Below are 19,123 nucleotides of genomic sequence, written 5' to 3'. Positions count from 1 at the left end.
TTTGATGGAGGATGTTGATTTGTGTCATGTATTTCATGTTTTGATGGAGGTTGTTGATTTGTGTCATGTATTTCATGTTTTGATGGAGGATGTTGATTTGTGTCATGTATTTCATGTTTTGATGGAGGATGTTGATTTGTGTCATGTATTTCATGTTTTGATGGAGGGAGTTGATTTGTGCCATGTATTTCATGTTTTGATGGAGGTAGATGATTTGTCTCATGTATTTCATGTTTTGATGGAGGATGTTGATTTGTGCCTTGTATTTCATGTTTTGATGGAGGTATTTGATGGACATGAGGCTCAGCGACGTAACACACCACTTAGACCTACTGACTTAAAAGCTTGTGTCTAGTTTGACTGTTATGAACCAACCTATATGCTATGGTAGGGACTGGTCAGCTGCTATCAAATGCTATCAGATGATATCAAAGGTTTCCAGTAAGCACTTTTCCTGGTATGTGTATTTGTGCTGATCTTCTCTCCATCTCTCCCCTCTCAGGTGTCTGACTCAGTGAGTGGACAGACGGTGGTGGATCCTAAAGGTTACCTCACAGACCTCAACTCTATGATCCCCACACACGGAGGAGACATCAGGGGAGTAGCCCCGGAGAATAAGCACACACACACACATTTGGACACACATTTGTTGCGTATCTGTATCTCTGTCTGTATTGTTGACTGTCTTTTTGTGTGTGTTTGTGTGTGTGTATTGACATTAAGAAGCCCCCCCCCCCACCACCACCACCTGGATCACCTTGGCCAGGCTAGAGGAGGAGACTGGTAAACTACAGATGACCAGGAACCTCATCATGAAGGGCATCAATATGTGTCCCAAGGTAACATGCGCACGCACACAATGTATAGTAGCTTTTTGAAATACACTTCTGACTTCCCATGGTGTGTATCTGTATATTTTGGTTGGTGTATGAGATGAAATGAGGCCTTCAGTTTCTCCACCAGTCAGTGTCAGCGCTGGTCTGGTTAGATCTACAGACATTAGGGGTGGGCTGGCCTGACTACCCTGCGTTAGATTATCGGTCTAAACTGCTTTACCTCATTGGTGGTGTGACTAATTGATGTGAATCAGCAGCATTGTCAAGAGTGAATCTCCAAGTAAGCATTTCATTGTATAGTGTATCATGTGCATATGACAAATAAACATGACTTGACTCAACCAAGTCAGTGATGGTCCAGGCTGTGTGTGTGAGATTAATGTGTGTGTTTTGTCCCCAGAGTGAGGATGTGTGGCTGGAGTCTGCCAGGCTGGAGCTAGGAGACACAGCCAAGGCCGTGGTGGCCTAGGCGTTGTGTCACCTCCCCACGTCTGTACGCATCTACATCAGAGCTGCTGTGCTGGAGACCGATGTCAGGGCCAAGAAACGTGTCCTCAGGAAGGGTGAGTGACTGTCTGTGCCCTGTCAAAGCTACAATGATGCAAACCAGTTTCTCACACCTGTCCAGAGAGATCACTCCAGATTCAAGTCAAATTTGGCATTAAAACCACTAGAGGCAACAATAAAAAACAACTCATGATGAGTGCCCAGATTGAACCAATGGTCTGTGGAGCTGCAGTATCCGTGAGTTATCAAGGCGAGTCTTAATAAATAGCTCAACTTAAACCATGAAGCTGTATTTCTGTTTTAGCCCTATCGAAAAACTTTAATCATTAAAGACAGGATTTTAGTCGCCTGGAACTTCGGCAACAGTGTAAGTCTTTTTCAAACCTCCAGCTTTGGGCTGGATGTGTCAATGTGTAGTTCACACTCAATTAGCCACAAAATCCCTAGTTTGAAAGTGTCTGTTTTCTGGAAGCTGTGTGCTGCAATTCTCCCTACATTTTTCTCCATGTGGGCCAGCCCCCTAGCAATTTGAGTTTCGGCCAATGAACTTCAGCCCCCCGCCATTTGAGTGACCGCTAGCTAGATGAACACACAGCAGAGCAAGAGAACGATGACGTGATGCACATATATGCACAAAATATGCAATTTTCAGGGACTCATGAGCACTACTTTCAGAACTACAGGCTAAAAAGTATACAAAAGTACCAGAGAATCTCTTAACCCATTCTGAATGAACGACTTTACAACCGTAAAGTACCAGAGAATCTCATAACCCATTCTGAATGAATGACTTTACAACCGTAAAGTACCAGAGAATCTCTCAACCCATTCTGAATGAATGACTTTACAACCGTAAAGTACCAGAGAATCTCTTAACCCATTCTGAATTAATGACTTTACAACCGCAAAGTACCAGAGAATCTCTTAACCCATTCTGAATGAACAACTTTACAACCGTAAAGTACCAGAGAATCTCTTAACCCATTCTGAATGAACGACTTTACAACCGTAAAGTACCAGAGAATCTCTTAACCCATTCTGAATGAACGACTTTACAACCGTAAAGTACCAGAGAATCTCTTAACCCATTCTGAATGAATGACTTTACAACCGTAAAGTACCAGAGAATCTCAACCCATTCTGAATGAACGACTTTACAACCGTAAAGTACCAGAGAATCTCTCAACCCATTCTGAATAAATGACTTTACAACCGTAAAGTTCCGGAGCTCGTGAGGGATGTGTACAGGACTTCGCCATTAGGGTCAACAGTGAGCACTATTACCATCAAGTACTGTATTCTTGGGTTTTGCTCGGGCGTTGTGGATGGGGATGGCTGATGGGCGTAAGCCATGAGCTCCGGCCCCGAGGGTTTCTGTGTTCAATCCCAGTAATAGGCACTTGATTTTGTAACTTTGAAATATGTCGTTTGGAGAAAAGTGGAAAAGCGTCTAATTCTGCAGTGCGACTGAGAGCTTATTGTCTGCTGTTGAGCTTGGACTATCGATAGAAGGAAAGGAAGACTGAGAGAAGAGGGAAATAAATAGTTCCACAAACCATCGCTCCAGTTCAATTTGTTTCTTATCCCAAATGACACTTGTAGTGTTTGACCCCCCCCCCCCTATGTACACCCCGTCATGGTGTCAATGCCGTGTAAGCCCTGATCCATTACACAGTGCAGTTCCCAGCAGCATTCCTCTGTGACAGAGATGGATGTTATGCATAATATGAAGGTGTTAGCAGCCTACATACATGTCTGGGCTTCCCTCTTTCTGTCTGACTGTATTTCACCAAAGAAAGAAAAAAGCCTTCTGTATTTCTCCATCACAGTGTGCCTCTCCAGGCTAATAGGCAATGTGTTGATATTACCATGGCAATTGCCATGATTACATTACGAAATAAAGTGTTTCTGCAGCGATGTGTGTCAAGTCAAGTACAGGGAGTAGGCACTGCAGAGCTGAAATAAACACTGACTTGATCCAGCTTAAAAGAGACAAGGTCATATCATAATGTCCCCCAGGACAGTCTATTTAAAGGTCTACCCACTCATAAATCAGAGATTATTGAAGAGATCCATCTTTAAATGGTAGAGGAGCCCTGGTCGTGTTTTGTAAGAAGACTGGGGACATAGTGTATCCATATAGAGCTGTAGTTTTATTTTATAGGCCTCTTCACTCAAGTGGCACTTGCATTCCACTGGCCTGCCTGTTTGGCACAGGATACACATGGTACACAGTACGTGTGTAACAGCTCTGGAGAATGTATCTGTGGAAGACTGCTGTGGAGCTGTGGCTGGCGAGGTTGGAATGTATGAGAACGCTAGACGTGTCGTGAACAGACGTGTCGTGAACAGGGCCTAGGATAAACATCCCTATGGACTGTCACATATGGATCACTGCCGCCAAGTTGGAGGAGGCCAAAGAGAACACTCAAATGGTGGAGAAGAGAACAGTGTATAGTGGTGAGAATCTAGAGCAGGAAACACAGGTGTGCTCCAAAGTTCTGTGTGGTCCACTTCCAGCTCTTGGTATTTTCCTGTGACCCACTGAATAAACCAAACATTCTTGAGCAGCCATAATCCAAAAGCCTTCTGCTGCAACCCAGCATTTTCAAAACCTCTAATTCAGTCTAATTCTCTTCACCTTTTACCCAAATGTTTTCTGCGTTGCCCTTGACTCCACTATGTAAAATGATACTACGGCCACTCCCTCTCTTCAGAGGTGCTGGCATGCCAGAGTAATATGGCACAATTGTTTCCTCTATCTTATTTTATCTCTGTAGCACATAACAAGCAGCAGCAGACTGCACTTAAACACTGACCTGCGTGTGTGTGCAGGTCAGTGACTGATGTCTTACTGATCTCTGTGTAGTTCAGTGCAATTCACCTCAACTTGCACTTACTGTTTCACAACTAGGCCTTTGACCACAATTATCTCTCTAATTCCTTTCCTTTTTTCACTTATTATTCTTTTCCCTCTGACTTTTCATGGCTCTAAAGTAAAGTGGATGTACAGTGGCCATCTACTGTTCTCTGGCACAGGGATGGGAGTTACAGTTTATTGGAGAGCACAGGGGGAAACATTAAGCACAGGGAGATGGCACTGCAGAGCAAGATCAAACACTGGCTTGATCCATCTCAAAAGAGAAAAGATCATGTCATAATTTCCCCCAGCACAGCGTCTACCCACCCATAAATCAGAGATGATTTAATGCTTGTGATTGTAAGAGGATAGGGACATGATGTTTCCACATGATTCATTCTGTTGTTTTGTAGGCCTCTTCACTCAAGTGGCTCCACCATTCCACTGGCCTGCACGACTGTACTAGGCACGGGTCACAAGTTCTCTCTCTTCTTCACTAGGCTCAACAGTGAGCACTATTACCATCAGCTAATGTATTCTTGGGTTGAGTGTGACAAGGCAAGCAACGTGCCAGGCGGTGATCCGGGTATCGGCATCGAGGAGGAGAGCTGTAAACACACCTGGATGGAGGATGCAGAGAGCGTAAGAATGATGACCATATACCTGCAACCTCTCACTACCCAAATGTACCAAATGCCCAATACTCAGATTACATTAGGAACATTTGGTATATCCACAGTTTGATACATTATTTGTAATTCGTTTTTATTTCAGTGTCTCCCACGGGGTGTTGGTGTGTGTAATGTGACTGTTGTTGTGTTTCAGTGTGTGTCCCATGGGTACTGAAGTGTGCCCGTGCCATCTATGCCCACGCCCTGCAGATGTTCCTCAGAAAAATGAGTGTCTGGCTCAGGTCATCTTACTTCGAAAAGAACCATGGCACCAGGTGTGTGTGTGTGTGTGTGTGTGCACGCGCGCGCGTGTGTGTGTGTGTGTGTGTGTGTGTGTGTGTGTGTGTGTGTGTGTGTGTGTGTGTGTGTGTGTGTGTGTGTGTGTGTGAAAGCAGAAGTTGAATCAAATGACTACGTGCATTGTAAACTAGAATATTTCAGAGTGGATATCTTCACTGTGGCAATTTTTCATTGGCAGGTGACTCAATAGAAGCCAATTAATTTGATTGGTCGCTTTTCTTGGAGTCCGTCTTGTCTTAATGTATAATAGTGATTATATTCACCCTCTTAATGATGCCATTTGGTTAGTTGTGATCAATCACTTTTCAAGCCTCTCTTTCCTCTCATACTCTCTCAATTACTTATTAAATCTCTCCCTCTTCCCCCTTTCGTCACTCCTCCCTCTATCTTTCCCCACATCTCCCTCTCATTTCACTTCCTTTCTATCTCTCCATACCTCACCCTCTTACTTCTCCTCCATCCCTCCTTGTTACCCCCCATCCCAGAGAGTCTCTGGAGGCTGCAGAGGGTGGTGGCTCACTGTCCCAAAGCTGACGTCCTGTGGCTGTTGGGGACCAAGTCCAAGTGGCTGGCTGAGAACGTGCCTGCTGCTTGCAGCATTCTGGCTCTGGCCTTCCAGGTGAGAGAGGAACAATGAGCTTGCTAGCTTGAGTAAACATGCTTATTCCAATGTTATCTTTCTTTCTTAACAATAGGGTACACAGCAAAGTGCAAACCAAGATTTGATACAAGCAAAACACCTTTCTCCCTTTGTGTCCAGGCTAACCCTAACAGTGAAGAGATATGGTTGGCTGCTGTGAAGCTGGAGTCTGGGAATAATGAAAATGAAGCCTGTCGGCTATTGGCCAAGGATGTAGCAGTGCTCCTACTTCCAGGGTGAGTGTGGGTGGATGTGGTTGGGTGTGTGATGGAAGATATAAAAGATGGTGTGTGCATATTCACATGTGTGAGAGATGACAGGGATTTGAGTTGAGTGGGGGGGGAATGTCCTGCTACTACACTGTATGTAACTATAACCTTTAACTGTTAGCCTTAGCCAAGACTCCACTATTGATACAGCAAGGTTAATCAGAGCGAGTCCCCTTAGTCATCCATCTTAGTTTGCACAACATCAGTGGCGGTGGGGAGTTAAAGAAGAGATTGAGGGCCCCAAGGGGATAATTTGGCTTGTCAGAAGGGCCCACTGGGAGATATAAATAATATACTGTAGGCCTATAACCGCGTACACAGTTTTCTCAGTAATTTACTATAAAAGGTCAATTTCAATCTGGAAGCTGGTGGCTGTATTAGGTGTGTAGGGGTTGCCTCTTAGTCAGGCAGAACAGCAGGAATTGGTAAGGGTGAGATGGACCTGACCTCAGAGAGGAAGTATTATATGAAGTTAATGGGGCGTTATACATTAGCAGTCTTCTCCATACACCCATGCCCAGGCTTGCTAGATTCATAACTAGATAGCAAACCACCATAGTGCTGTCTGTTACCAGGAAATCGATCAATGCCCTTGTTTGGCAAGAAAAACTGAGATTCGCTGCTGTAGTCAGCAGAAACTGTCAAGGACTGAGGCTATGCCTGAGGATGTTAGCACTTGCAACTTTGAAACATGCCATTAACCTTTTTGGGATAGGGGGCAGCATTTTCACTTTTGGATGAATAGCGTGCCCCTAGTGAACTTCCTCCTACTCTGTCCCAGATGCTAATATATGCATACTATTAGTAGTATTGGATAGAAAACACTCTGAAGTTTCTAAAGCTGTTTGAATGATATCTATGAGTATAACAGAACTCATATGGCTGGCAAAAACCTGAGAAAAATCAAACCAGGAAGTGGGACATCTGAGGTTTGTAGTTTTTCAAAGCTTGGCCTACACATTGAGATATGGATGAGGTTGCACCTCCTATGGCTTCCACTAGATGTCAACCGTCTTTTGAAACTTGAATGAGGATTCTACTATAAAGGAGGAGCTCATGAGACCTCTGAGTCAGTGGTCTGGCAGAGAGCCTTGGTCTCATGACGCGCGTTCCCAACAGAGTTACCTCGTGTTCCAGTGCCTTTTCTGAAGACAGAGGAATTCTCCGGTTGGAATATTATTGATGTTTTATGTTAAAAACATCCTAACGATTGATTCCATACATCGTTTGACATGTTTCTATAGGACTGTAACGGAACTTTTCGAGTTTTTGCCTGGATGAAATGCTCACGCCTCATGAAGATGGATTACTGGGCTGAACACGCTAACAACAAGTGGATATTTGGACATAAATTATGGAACTTTATGGAACAAATCAGTAATTATTGTTGAACTGGGATTCCTGGGAGTGCCTTTTTATGAAGATCATCAAAGGTAAGGGAATATTTATGGTGTTATTTCTAACTTCTGTTGACTCCAAAATTTATATTTCTCTGGCTGGACTGGGCTTTGAGCGTGGTTCTATGCTTTCTCCGTAAAGTTTTTTTGAAATCTGACACAGCGGTTTCATTAAGGAGAAGTCTATCTTTAATTCTGTGAATAACAAAATCACCAGATGTTTTGGAATCAAAACATTACTGCACGTAATGCGCCAATGTAAACTGAGATTTTGGATATAAATATGCACATTATCGAACAAAACATACATATATTGTGTAACATGATGCCCTATGAGTGTCATCTGATGAAGATCATCAAAGGTTAGTGATTAATTTTAGCTATATTTCTGCTTATTGTGACTCCTATCTTAGGCTGGAAAAAATGGCTGTGTGTTTTTTCGACTTGGCTATGACCTAAAGGTATGTTGTGCTTTAGCTGTAAAGCATTTTTTAAATCGGACACGATGGGTAGATTAAGATGTTTATCTTTAATTTGCTGTAATGGACTTGTTAATGTGTGAAAGTTACATATTTCTAAAATATATTTTGGCATTTCGCGCTGCCTTTTCAGAGGATTGTTGTCGAGGGGTTCCACGCGAGAAAGGTTCATTACTTTTTAAAAATGGTTGTCTTTACACTGCCTACTTTTTTAATGTTATTTCCTTGCATGCTTTTATTCATAATGAAATGTTTTTTCTGAGGATGAGTGTTCTAATGTCATGACTAAGATGAAAAGTGAATGTAAAGTGTGTGTGTGTTTGTCCCTATGTTGGTGTTTATGAAGTGAGGCTGGAGTGGGTGTTGGGGAACATCAAAGCATATACCGAGGCTCTGAAACACTAAGGAGGAGCAGTCTGAGCACAATGAGAAGGCCAGGGAGGCCTACAACCAGGGGGAGAGAAGGGGAGAGAAGGCCAGGGAGGCCTACAGACAGTGGGAGAGGAGGGGAGAGAAGGCCAGAGAGGCCTACAACCAGGGGGAGAGGAGGGGAGAGAAGGCCAGAGAGGCCAGATTACTCGTTGGTTATTACTGCATTGTCGGAACTAGAAGCACAAGCATTTCGCTACACTCGCACTAACATCTGCTCACCATGTGTATGTGACAAATAAAATGTGATTTAATTTGATTTGAAATTAGAGAATAAAAAGCTCTCTAAGGTCAGGGCGTGACAAGATTCTATGAACGTGATGACAACAGTAGAGCAACAACATAGAAAAAGAACATCCTAATGAGAAACAAGAAGAAAAAGCAGAAACGTTTCTTGAATGGCAAATTCGGAAACTTTGTCAGAAGTTAGAGGGAATATTCTCAGATAAAAATGTCCTACTATGAATTCTGCAAAATACATCCTTTTTGGGTTGTCATGCCAACAGTCCAGGATAGGGACACATGCCTCTGCAAAACCCACGCCAACCTCCATTTAATGGCGGACAAACTGCAGTCTCACAAAGTAATCAGCTACAGCAACATTGAGAACCTTACTGAGTCTTTGTGCTGTGAGAAACTGGAGAAAGAGTGCATGTACACAGAGTGCTCCCTTTGCCAAGCAAAAGAGCTTCAAACATCTGTCTTTGATGCTGGTGGTTTGAGTGGAAAAACAAAGCTGAAGAGAGGGAGAATACAAACAAAGAGGTAAACATGGAGAAGTTCACTGTACATTTGACAGTAAATGAAAAGGTGTGTGGCACACTGCAGATTCTACTGGAGGACTTCTGCAAAAGATTGAAAGAGTAGTTGGGGAAAAACGTGTACAACATTCGACACCAATACTCCAAACTGAGAGAATTAAAAGAGAATCTGGGGAAAGTGGAGATCATTGTGCATATTGACTTTGAGGAGAACTACCTGTGTAGCTATCCAGGCAGTTCACTTTGATTATTCTCACAAGGAGGTGACCCTCCACACCTGTGTTGGAAATACCACAAATGACACAGCTTCACTTTGCTCACTGCGTTCTTTTATGCGGCAATCTGAAATCTGGGCCCATCTTTCAAAAACACTGGCCTACTTCTTTGAGCTCTGCCCATCGGCTAGATTTGGAATCTTCCTTTGTCTTATATTAGTTAAATGTTTAACTGTTGTTCAAAATAGCACTCTATTGTCCCTCTAATCACTCTGATATCAATGCAAATGTAATGGAAAATCTAATTAAACACTTCATGAGAGCCCATGAGTTCATGTTGTGCAACATTTGTATATTCAATGCAAATGCAGAGAGTTTTGATGGCCTCTATTAAAAAGAGGAGGATCCCATCAGCTTTCTGTAGACTGGGCCTACTATTTATCAACTGTCCTAATATTAAGTACATTGCTTTGCTTTACAACAGGAGTATAACCTACTTGGCTGGCATGAAAATGAACCACAGGAAAAGCGTCCTCCATTCGCTATTAAAGTGCATAGTTGACACATCTTTTTCCCAGTTGCATGATAATGGTAATGGTCCAATTGACGTCAAAACTAATTTCACACTAATTTCACACTCGTTCAAGGGTTTTTCTTTATTGTTACTATTTTCTACATTGTAGAATAATAGTGAAGACATAAAAACTATGAAATAACACACGTGGAATCAAGTAGTAACCAAAAAAGTGTTAAACAAATCAAAATATGTTTTAGATTATACCAAAGTAGATACCCTTTTCCTTGATGATACTCAGCTTGTGCAGTAAGGGAAGGAATAGCACATGCCTGTTTTTGCGACTTTTTCAAATCATAGTTGCACACCTCATGTAGCCTAGCCCATAGTATATATGTTTTCTTAAGGTTTGTATCACAACTAAAGTGGCCAAATAATTCCTATAAATGAAGCACATTAATCCGCTTTATAACCACTTTAGAGCCTAACTGGCATACATACTGTAGGCAGTTTCAAGTTTGGGGAAGATCATTTCACCATAAATATGCATTGCATGCATAATCGCATTTGCCTTCACTTTTGAGTGTTTTCCACCTAATTGATTACATTTTGAAACATTCACGCTTATAGCCTACTGCCGTGTGCGCATAGCTGCGCTTATAACGTGAAGAAATAGCCTAATAGTTTATCAACATTTTAAGCTAAACTGTCCAAAGTATGTTTGGAATATTTATTAGTAAGTTTTGTACTATGGGGGATTGACATAGGCTAGTGCTTTAGCACAGCCACTCAAGCTCACAGACCAATGCAACATGGGTCAACTTCGAGCACCTCTATCTCCTGAATGTTAGAAACAGAGGTAAACGCACATAGTTGTCTGTCATTTCAGCTGCTCAGACGATCCCGCAGGTGAAGAAGCCGGATGTGGAGGTCCTGGCTTGGTTACACGTGGTCTGTTGTCACAGCGGTGGGAAAAATACCTAATTGTCATAATTGAGTAAAAGTAAAGATACCTTAATAGAAAATGACTCAAGTAAAAGTGAAAGTCACCCAGTAAAATACTACTTGAGTAGTATTTTAAATATTCTTAAGTATCAAAAGTAAATGTAATTGCTAAACTATACTTAAGTATTAAACGTAAAAGGGAAAATAATTTCAAAATCCTTGTTTATTGTTTTTTTTACAGATAGCCAGACACAATTTACAAATGAAGCATTTGTGTTTACTGAGTCTGCCAGATCAAAGGCAGTAGGGATGACCAGGGATGTTCTCTTAATAAGGGCGTGAATTTAACAATTTCCCTACCCTGCCAAGCATTCAAAATGTAATGAATACTTTTTGGGTGTCAGGGAAAATGTATGCAGTGAAAAGTACATTATATTCTTTAGGAATATAGTAAAGTAAAAGTTGACAAAAACTAAACTAAACTATTTTTTTAATGTATTTTTAATTTAAGTACAAATTCTTATTTTACAAAGAAGGCCTACTCTGGCCAAACCCTAACCCGGACTACGCTGGGCCAATTGTGCGCCTCCCTATGAGACTCCAGATCACGGCTGGTTGTGATACAGCCCGGGATTGAACCAGGGTCTGTAGTGACGCCTCTAACACTGAAATGCTGTGCCTTATCCTCAATCAAGCAAATGTATTGATAAAGCCCTTCTTACATCAGCTGATGTCACAAAGTTCTGTACAGAAACCCAGTCTACAACTCCAAACAGCAGGCATTGCAGCTGAAACACAGTGGTTAGGAAAAACTCCCTAGAAAGTCCAGAATCTAGGAAGAAACCTAGAGAGGAACCAGGCTATGAGGGGTGGCCAGTCCTCTTCTGGCCATGCCGGGTGGAGATTATAACAGAACATGGCCAAGATGTTTAAATGTTCATAGATGACCAGCAGGGTCAAATAATAATAATCATAGTCAGCACCTCAGGAGAAATGTCAGTTGGCTTTTCCTAGCCGATCATTCAGAGTATCTCTACTGCTCCTGCTGTCTCTGGAGAGTTGAAAACAGCATGTCTGGGACAGGTAGTACATCCAATAAACAGGTCAGGGTTCCATAGCCGCAGGCAGAACAGTTGAAACTGGAGCAGCAGCACAACCAGGTGGACTGGGGACAACAAGGAGTCATCAGGCCAGGTAGTCCTGAGGCATGGTCCTAGGGCTCAGGTCCTCCGAGAAAAGAGAGAGAGAGAGAGAGAGAGAGAGAGAGAGAGAAAGCGAATTAGAGAGCGCATACTTAAATTCACACAGGACACCGGATAAGACAGGAGAAATACTCCTTAGACTGCTGTGTCACTCGGGAGCACTTAAGTAGTACTTTCAAGTATTTTTACTGAAGTAATTTACACTACTGTGCAGTTGTGAGGCTGGTTGGATGTACTGCCAAATTCTCTAAAATGATGTTGTAGGCGGCTTATGTTAGAGAAATGAACATTCAATTCTCTGTCAACAGCTATGTTGGGCATTCCCGCAGTCAACATTTCAATTCCACGCTCCCTCAAAACTTGAGACATCTGTGGCAAAACTGCAAATTTTAGAGTGGCCTCTTGTTGTCCCACAAGGTGGGGACATGCTGTTTAAACAGCTTCTTGATACAGTATGCCACACCTGTCAGGTGGATGGGTTATCTTGGCAAATGATAAATGCTAACAGGGACGTAAACAATTGTGTGCTCAAAATGAGAGAAATAAGCTTATTTGTTTGTGTGGAAAATTTCTGGGATCTTTTATTTCAGCTCATGAAAAATGGGTCTAACACTTTACATGTTGTGTTTATATTTTTGTTAACCTCTCTAGGGTATGTGGGACGCTAGCGTCCCATCTGGCCAACATCCAGTGAGATTGCAGAGCGCCAAATTCAATTACAGAAATGCTCATTTTAAAAATTCAGAAAACAAAACATATGTTACATAGTTTAAAGAGTTAAAGATTAACTTCTTGTTAATCCAACCACGGTGTCAGATTTATAAAATGCTTTTCGGCGAAAGCATACCTAGCCCAGTTGACAAATTATTACAGACAGTAACCAGCCAAGCAGAAGCGTTATAAAACTCAGAAACAGAGATAAAATTAATCCCTTACCTTTGATGATCTTCATATGGTGGCAATCAGAATGTTCCTTTTGTTCAATAAAGTCTCTTTATATTCAAAAACCTCAGTTTGTTTGCACGTTTTCTTCAGTAATCCACAGGCTCAAACGCAGTCAAAACATCCAAATTGTATCCGTAAAGTTCATAGAAACATGTCAAACAATGTTTATATTCAATCCTCAGGTTGTTTTTAGCCTAAATCATCTATAATATTTCAACCGGACAATAACATCGTCAATATAAAAGGTAAACAAGAAATGCACTCTCTTGGGATTGCGCATGAAAAAGCTCTGTGACACGTCAGGGTCCACTCATTCAGACTGGTCTTACTCCCTCATTTATCAGAATTACAAGCCTGAAACAATTTCTAAAGACTGTTGACATCTAGTGGAAGGCATAGGATCTGCAAATCGAGTCCTACGTCAATGGATATTGTAATGGCATTGAATAGAAACCTACAAAACAAAAACAAAAAACTAATTCCTGAATGGATTTCTCTCAGATTATCGCCTGCCAAATCAGTTCTGTTATACTCACAGACACTATTTTTTTCAGTTTTGGAAACTTTAGAGTGTTTTCTATCCATATCTACCAGTTATATGCATATCATATCTTCTGGGCCCGAGTAGCAGGCCGATTAATTTGGGCACGCTTTTCTTCCAAAATTCCGAATGCTGCCCCCTACCCTAGTATAAATGATTTATTAAATCATTATATCTTAAAGTTCTTGTCTCGTCTCTCGTCATCATTTTACCACTGATAGCTAGTTACATACCAATGATTGGTTTAGCATAGCAATATTGTAAATACTGTAGAATGAATAGAATGAACAACCAGGTCAAAAACAACCCAATAGAACTAATGACTAGCCTGTTTGGCTGAGAACTATCAACTGGCTTTTGTCCGGACTATATCGTCTGCTAGAAGGATGAAATAAAACTAACTTACTCATTCAAATAAATGTTATAATGAAAATATGTCATTGTCTGTGTTGTCATAATTGTCCTTCAAGAGGCTAAATACAGTATATGTCACCGGAGAAAGCATCCGAGCCAGCGAAACAGCGCCCCTCTGTCTCTGTATGTGTATCAATCTGATGTGGTCTGGTCATAAAGAGTATGACATTGTTGTCACCTGGAGCATTGAATGCATTGGAGCATTTGGCCTCCCTTGATAAAAGAAAAGTATAAAATATTAGCCAGTCAATGTTGCGGTAAACTGAGTAAACCAAAAAAAAGTGTAAAGGGAAGCCAGTTTGGATTTGGCTTCACTCCTATCACAAAGAAATACGTCATTGACAGAAACAACTTGAATTGTTGCATGTCGTTGTGTATTTTTCCTCCGGTGGCTAACATTGGCCCTTTCCGAAATTAGCCATGGATGAAAATATATATATTATATTTGAGATTCTTTAAAGTAGCCACCCTTTGCCTTGATGACAGCAGTGCACACTCTTGGCATTCCCTCAAACAAATTCACCTGTAATGCTTTTCCAACAGTCTTGCAGGGGTTCCCACATATCCTGAGCACTTGTTAGTTGCTTTTCCTTAACTCTACGGTCAAACTGAACCCAAACCCAAACCATTTCAGTTGGGTTGAAGTCAGGTGATTGTGGAGGCCAGGTAATCTGATGCAGCACTCCATCACTCTCCTTCTTTGTCAAATACCCTAACACAGACTGGAGGTGTGTGTTGGGTCATTGTCTTGTTGAAAAACAAATGATAGTCCCACTAAGGGCAAACCTGTGCTGTGTTAGCCATGCTGGTTAAGTGTGCCTTGAATTCTAAACAAATAATTGACAGTGTCATCAGCAAAGCACACCCACACCATCACACCTCCTCCCCCATGCTCCATTGTGGGAACCACACATGCAGAGATCATCTGTTCACCTACTCTGCTTCTCACAAAGACACAGCGGTTGGATCCAAAGGACAGATTTCCACCGTTCTACTGTCCATTGCTCATGTTTCTTGGCCCAAGCAAGTCTCTTCTTCTTATTGGTGTCCTTTAGTAGTGGGTTCTTTGCAGCAATTCGACCATGAAGGCCTGATTCACGCAATCTCCTCTGAAAAGTTGATGTTGAGGTGTGTCTGTTACTTGAACTCTGTGAAGCATTTATTTGGGCTGCAATTTCTGAGGCTGTTAACTCTCTAATGAACTTATCCTCTGCGTTAGAGGTAACTCTGGGTCTTCCTTTCCTCTGGCGCTCCTCATGAGAGCCAGTTTATATTATTATTATTATTATTATCATAGCGCTTGATGGTTTTTGTGACTGCATTTGAAGAAACTTTCAAAGTTCTTGAAATTTTCCGTACTGACTGACATTCATGTCTTAAAGTAATGATGGACTGTTGTTTCTTTTTGCTTATTTGAGCTGTTTTTGCCATAATATGGATCTATTTTTTTTACCAAATAGGGCTATCTTCTGTACAGCACCCCTACCTTGTCACAACACAACTGATTGGCTGAAACGCATTAAGAAAGAAAGAAATTACACAAATGAACTTTTAAAAAGGCACACCTCTTAATTGAAATGCGTTCCGGGAGAGAGAATGCCAAGAGTGTGCAAAGCTGTTATCAAGGCAAGGAAAGAGTAGCTACTTTGAAGAATCTCAAATATATTTTGATTTAACACTTTTTTGGTTACTACATGTGTTATTTCCTAGTTTTGATGTCTTCACTATTATTCTACAATGTAGACAGTTGTAATAATAAAGAAAAACCCTGTATTGAGTAGGTGTGCTCAAACTTTTGACTGGTACTGTATATCACAGTCGAAAGGCATATGAGCTAACAGGTTAAATATGTACAATATTTACAGAGCTCTAGGGCTGGTAATTGCCAGGGACCTCATGATGCGATATTATCACGATACTTGGGTGCTGATGTGACGTATTGGGATTTTCATGATTCTACATGTATTGTCATTGGATGTTGGAAACATATTGCTCACCATATGTCTGCTGCAGAGAGACAATAGAGAGTCCTTAGAAAATTATTTTGGATCTGTCATGGAAATAAGTGTTGAAAACAAATTGGCTCACTATTTATAACGAAGATGGAGAACAAGCTATGCAGGTACAGCCAACCAGAGCAAAACTATTACTGCGAAATTGTCAACATTATACGATATATTGTAAAAAATGTAACTGCATCGATTTGTTTCGTTTTTTTCATCACTAAGCTTTAGGCGACCTCACGGCACCGTGGCAACCACGGACATACTCCTTCAAGCAGGCTATGTCTGTGTTGTCAGGTTGGAGTTTGTGAGACTGGAGTTCAGGACATGGCTGAAGAACATCGCCAACACACTGATGGCTAAAGCCCTACAGGAGTGCCCCAGCAGGTAACATGTTATGGAGAGCAATTCTCTGTCATTTTAGTCTGCTAGATCCAATCAGTATTAATGCAAGTTAGCTTGGTCACTGTTTGAGTGAAATGTATTTTTTAATATACAGTGCATTGCGAAAGTATTCGGCCCCCTTGAACTTTGCGACCTTTTGCCACATTTCAAGCTTCAAACATAAAGATATAAAACTGTATTTTTTTGTGAAGAATCAACAACAAGTGGGACACAATCATGAAGTGGAACGACATTTATTGGATATTTCAAACTTTTTAACAAATCAAAAACTGAAAAATTGCAAAATTATTCAGCCCCTACTTGCAGTGCAGCAAACTCTCTCCAGAAGTTCAGTGAGGATCTCTGAATGATCCAATGTTGACCTAAATGACTAATGATGATAAATACAATCCACCTGTGTGTAATCAAGTCTCCGTATAAATGCACCTGCACTGTGATAGTCTCAGAGGTCTGTTAAAAGCGCAGAGAGCATCATGAAGAACAAGGAACACACCAGGCAGGTCCGAGATACTGTTGTGAAGAAGTTTAAAGCCGGATTTGGATACAAAAAGTATTTGTAAGCAGACAACCCAAAATAATAATTATGGCAAAGTTATGTAAATAAAGGGAATATAATGAACAATAACTTCAACAGAATTCCTTTGTGTTTACTCTAACTCTGCTCTGTTTAGTTTAGTCAGATATCAGAAGGTTGAAGTTGTTTGTATTGTATTTTATTCATATTCTCTCTCTCTCTGTCTCTCTGTCTCTCTGTGTGTGTGGTAGGTATATTGTGGGCTGAGGCAGTGTTTTTTGAGGGCCGGCCACAGAGGAAGACGAAGAGTGTTGATGCTCTGAAGTGTGAACACATCCTGCTCGACGTTGCCAAGAACGACACACGTTATTTTTCTCTCTCAATCTCCCCTTCTCTTGCCTCTACTTTTCACTGTTATACTTATGACATCCTTCCCCTTTTGTACTATCTCAGTAGGTCAAACTCTCCCTCTCTGCTTTCATTCCTTCAGTAGGTCAAACTCTCCCTCTCTGCTTTCATTCCTTCAGGAGGACAAACTCTCCCTCTCTCTGCTTTCATTTCTTCAGTAGGTCAAACTCTCCCTCTCTCTGCTTTCATTCCTTCAGTAGGTCAAACTCTCCCCCTCTCTGCTTTCATTCCTTCAGTAGGTCAAACTCTCCCTCTCTCTGCTTTCATTCCTTCAGTAGGTCAAACTCTCCCCCTCTCTGCTTTCATTCCTTCAGTAGGTCAAACTCTCCCTCTCTCTGCTTTCATTCCTTCAGTAGGTCAAACTCTCCCTCTCTCTGCTTTCATTCCTTCAGTAGGTCAAACTCTCCCCCTCTCTGCTTTCATTCCTTCAGGAGGACAAACTCTCCCTCTCTCTGCTTTCATTTCTTCAGTAGGTCAAACTCTCCCTCTCTCTGCTTTCATTCCTTCAGTAGGTCAAACCCTTCTCTCTCTGCTTTCATTCCTTCAGTAGGTCAAACTCTCCCTCTCTCTGCTTTCATTCCTTCAGTGGGACAAACTCCTCCTTGCTTTATCCTTACCAGGGTTGGGATCAATTCCATTTAAATTCCAGTCAATTCAGGAAGCAATTCCACATTTTCCTAATTGAGAAGCATTGGATAGAATTGGAATTGGAACTGAATTGACTGGAATGGAAATGGAGTTGACCCCCAACCCTGATCCTTACTATTACCAACTCCTTCCTTCTTCCTTGTTTTCAATCTACCAGTACAACACATGCCCACTATCTCTTCTCTCTCAACATCTTAGTCAGAATTTGATGAGTAAACAGCCCATGTGTGTGTGTGTGGGGGTTCTGGAGCGAGTGTAAGCTTACTAAGGCCAGAGTGGTTCCTGAGGACAGTGAAGATTGACCTGGGAGACACCTGGGCCCTCTTCTACAGTTTGAGATGCAACACGGCACCGAGGTGGGTGACTTTGATGTGTGTGCGTGTGTGGTGTTTGTGTGGTGTGTGTGTGAGAATGAGCTTGCATGTGCTGAGTTTAATTGCATGTGTTTGGCGGGCTCTGTGTTCTTGCGTGTCTCACCTCTACTCTATCTCTGTCCCCTGTAGGAGCAGCAGGAGGAAGTACATAAGCGCTGTGAGAACACTGAGCCGTGTCACCGGGAGCTGTGGTGTGCTGAGTCCAAACAGGTCCTCCACTGGCTGAAGAAGAGAGGAGAGATCCTCACACAGGTCGCCTTCTGAGGCATAGGCTGGACAGACGGAAACTGTGTTTCTGACTCCATGTCCCTCTGTCCAATAACCACGGACACACACCCCAAGTTCTCTCATCTTTTAAAGTCGTAGAGAGTAGCAGTCTATTTGGACACACACACGTGCCTGGCGTGACGAGAGTTGACAATGGTTCACGAGCAGTACAGAATATTTGCAATGTTTACAGCATGTGAAAGCACGTTGGGCAAAGGAGAAGAAAAACTGGGCATTTTGTTGAACTTTATTTTTATTGAAATGTCATGTCCTCCATTGAATCAGAAAATGCTGCTATATATATTTTTGAATGCCTTTTAAAGACTGTTTATCCCCGTGGGTATGCTTAGAGGAGAAAAGGTTACCTGATACCAGCTGTTAAGACATTTGTTAATATGACAATTTGACCATGGTGTTGTTTTTTTTTTAATCCTCTGTAAATCAATGTTTAATTTGCTCGATCGAGGTGTACGCCATACATAGGTAGTAGGGCTGGAATTGCCAGGGACCTCACAATAAAATATTAGAACGAAACTTAGGTGCCTATACAACATGCATTGCGGATCTCACGATTCTATA

At 41.7% G+C, this 19,123-nt stretch overlaps 1 pseudogene; it reads left to right on the top strand.

Annotated features, from left to right (window-relative positions):
- Positions 1-290: 290 nt before the first annotated feature.
- LOC139377072 (pre-mRNA-processing factor 6-like) lies at positions 291-18,877 on the top strand (annotated as a pseudogene).
- Positions 18,878-19,123: the final 246 nt, after the last annotated feature.

The sequence above is a fragment of the Oncorhynchus clarkii genome, chromosome 20 (assembly GCF_045791955.1).
Source record: "Oncorhynchus clarkii lewisi isolate Uvic-CL-2024 chromosome 20, UVic_Ocla_1.0, whole genome shotgun sequence".
Lineage (NCBI taxonomy): Eukaryota > Metazoa > Chordata > Actinopteri > Salmoniformes > Salmonidae > Oncorhynchus > Oncorhynchus clarkii.
This window is presented reverse-complemented; position numbering and strand designations above follow the sequence as displayed.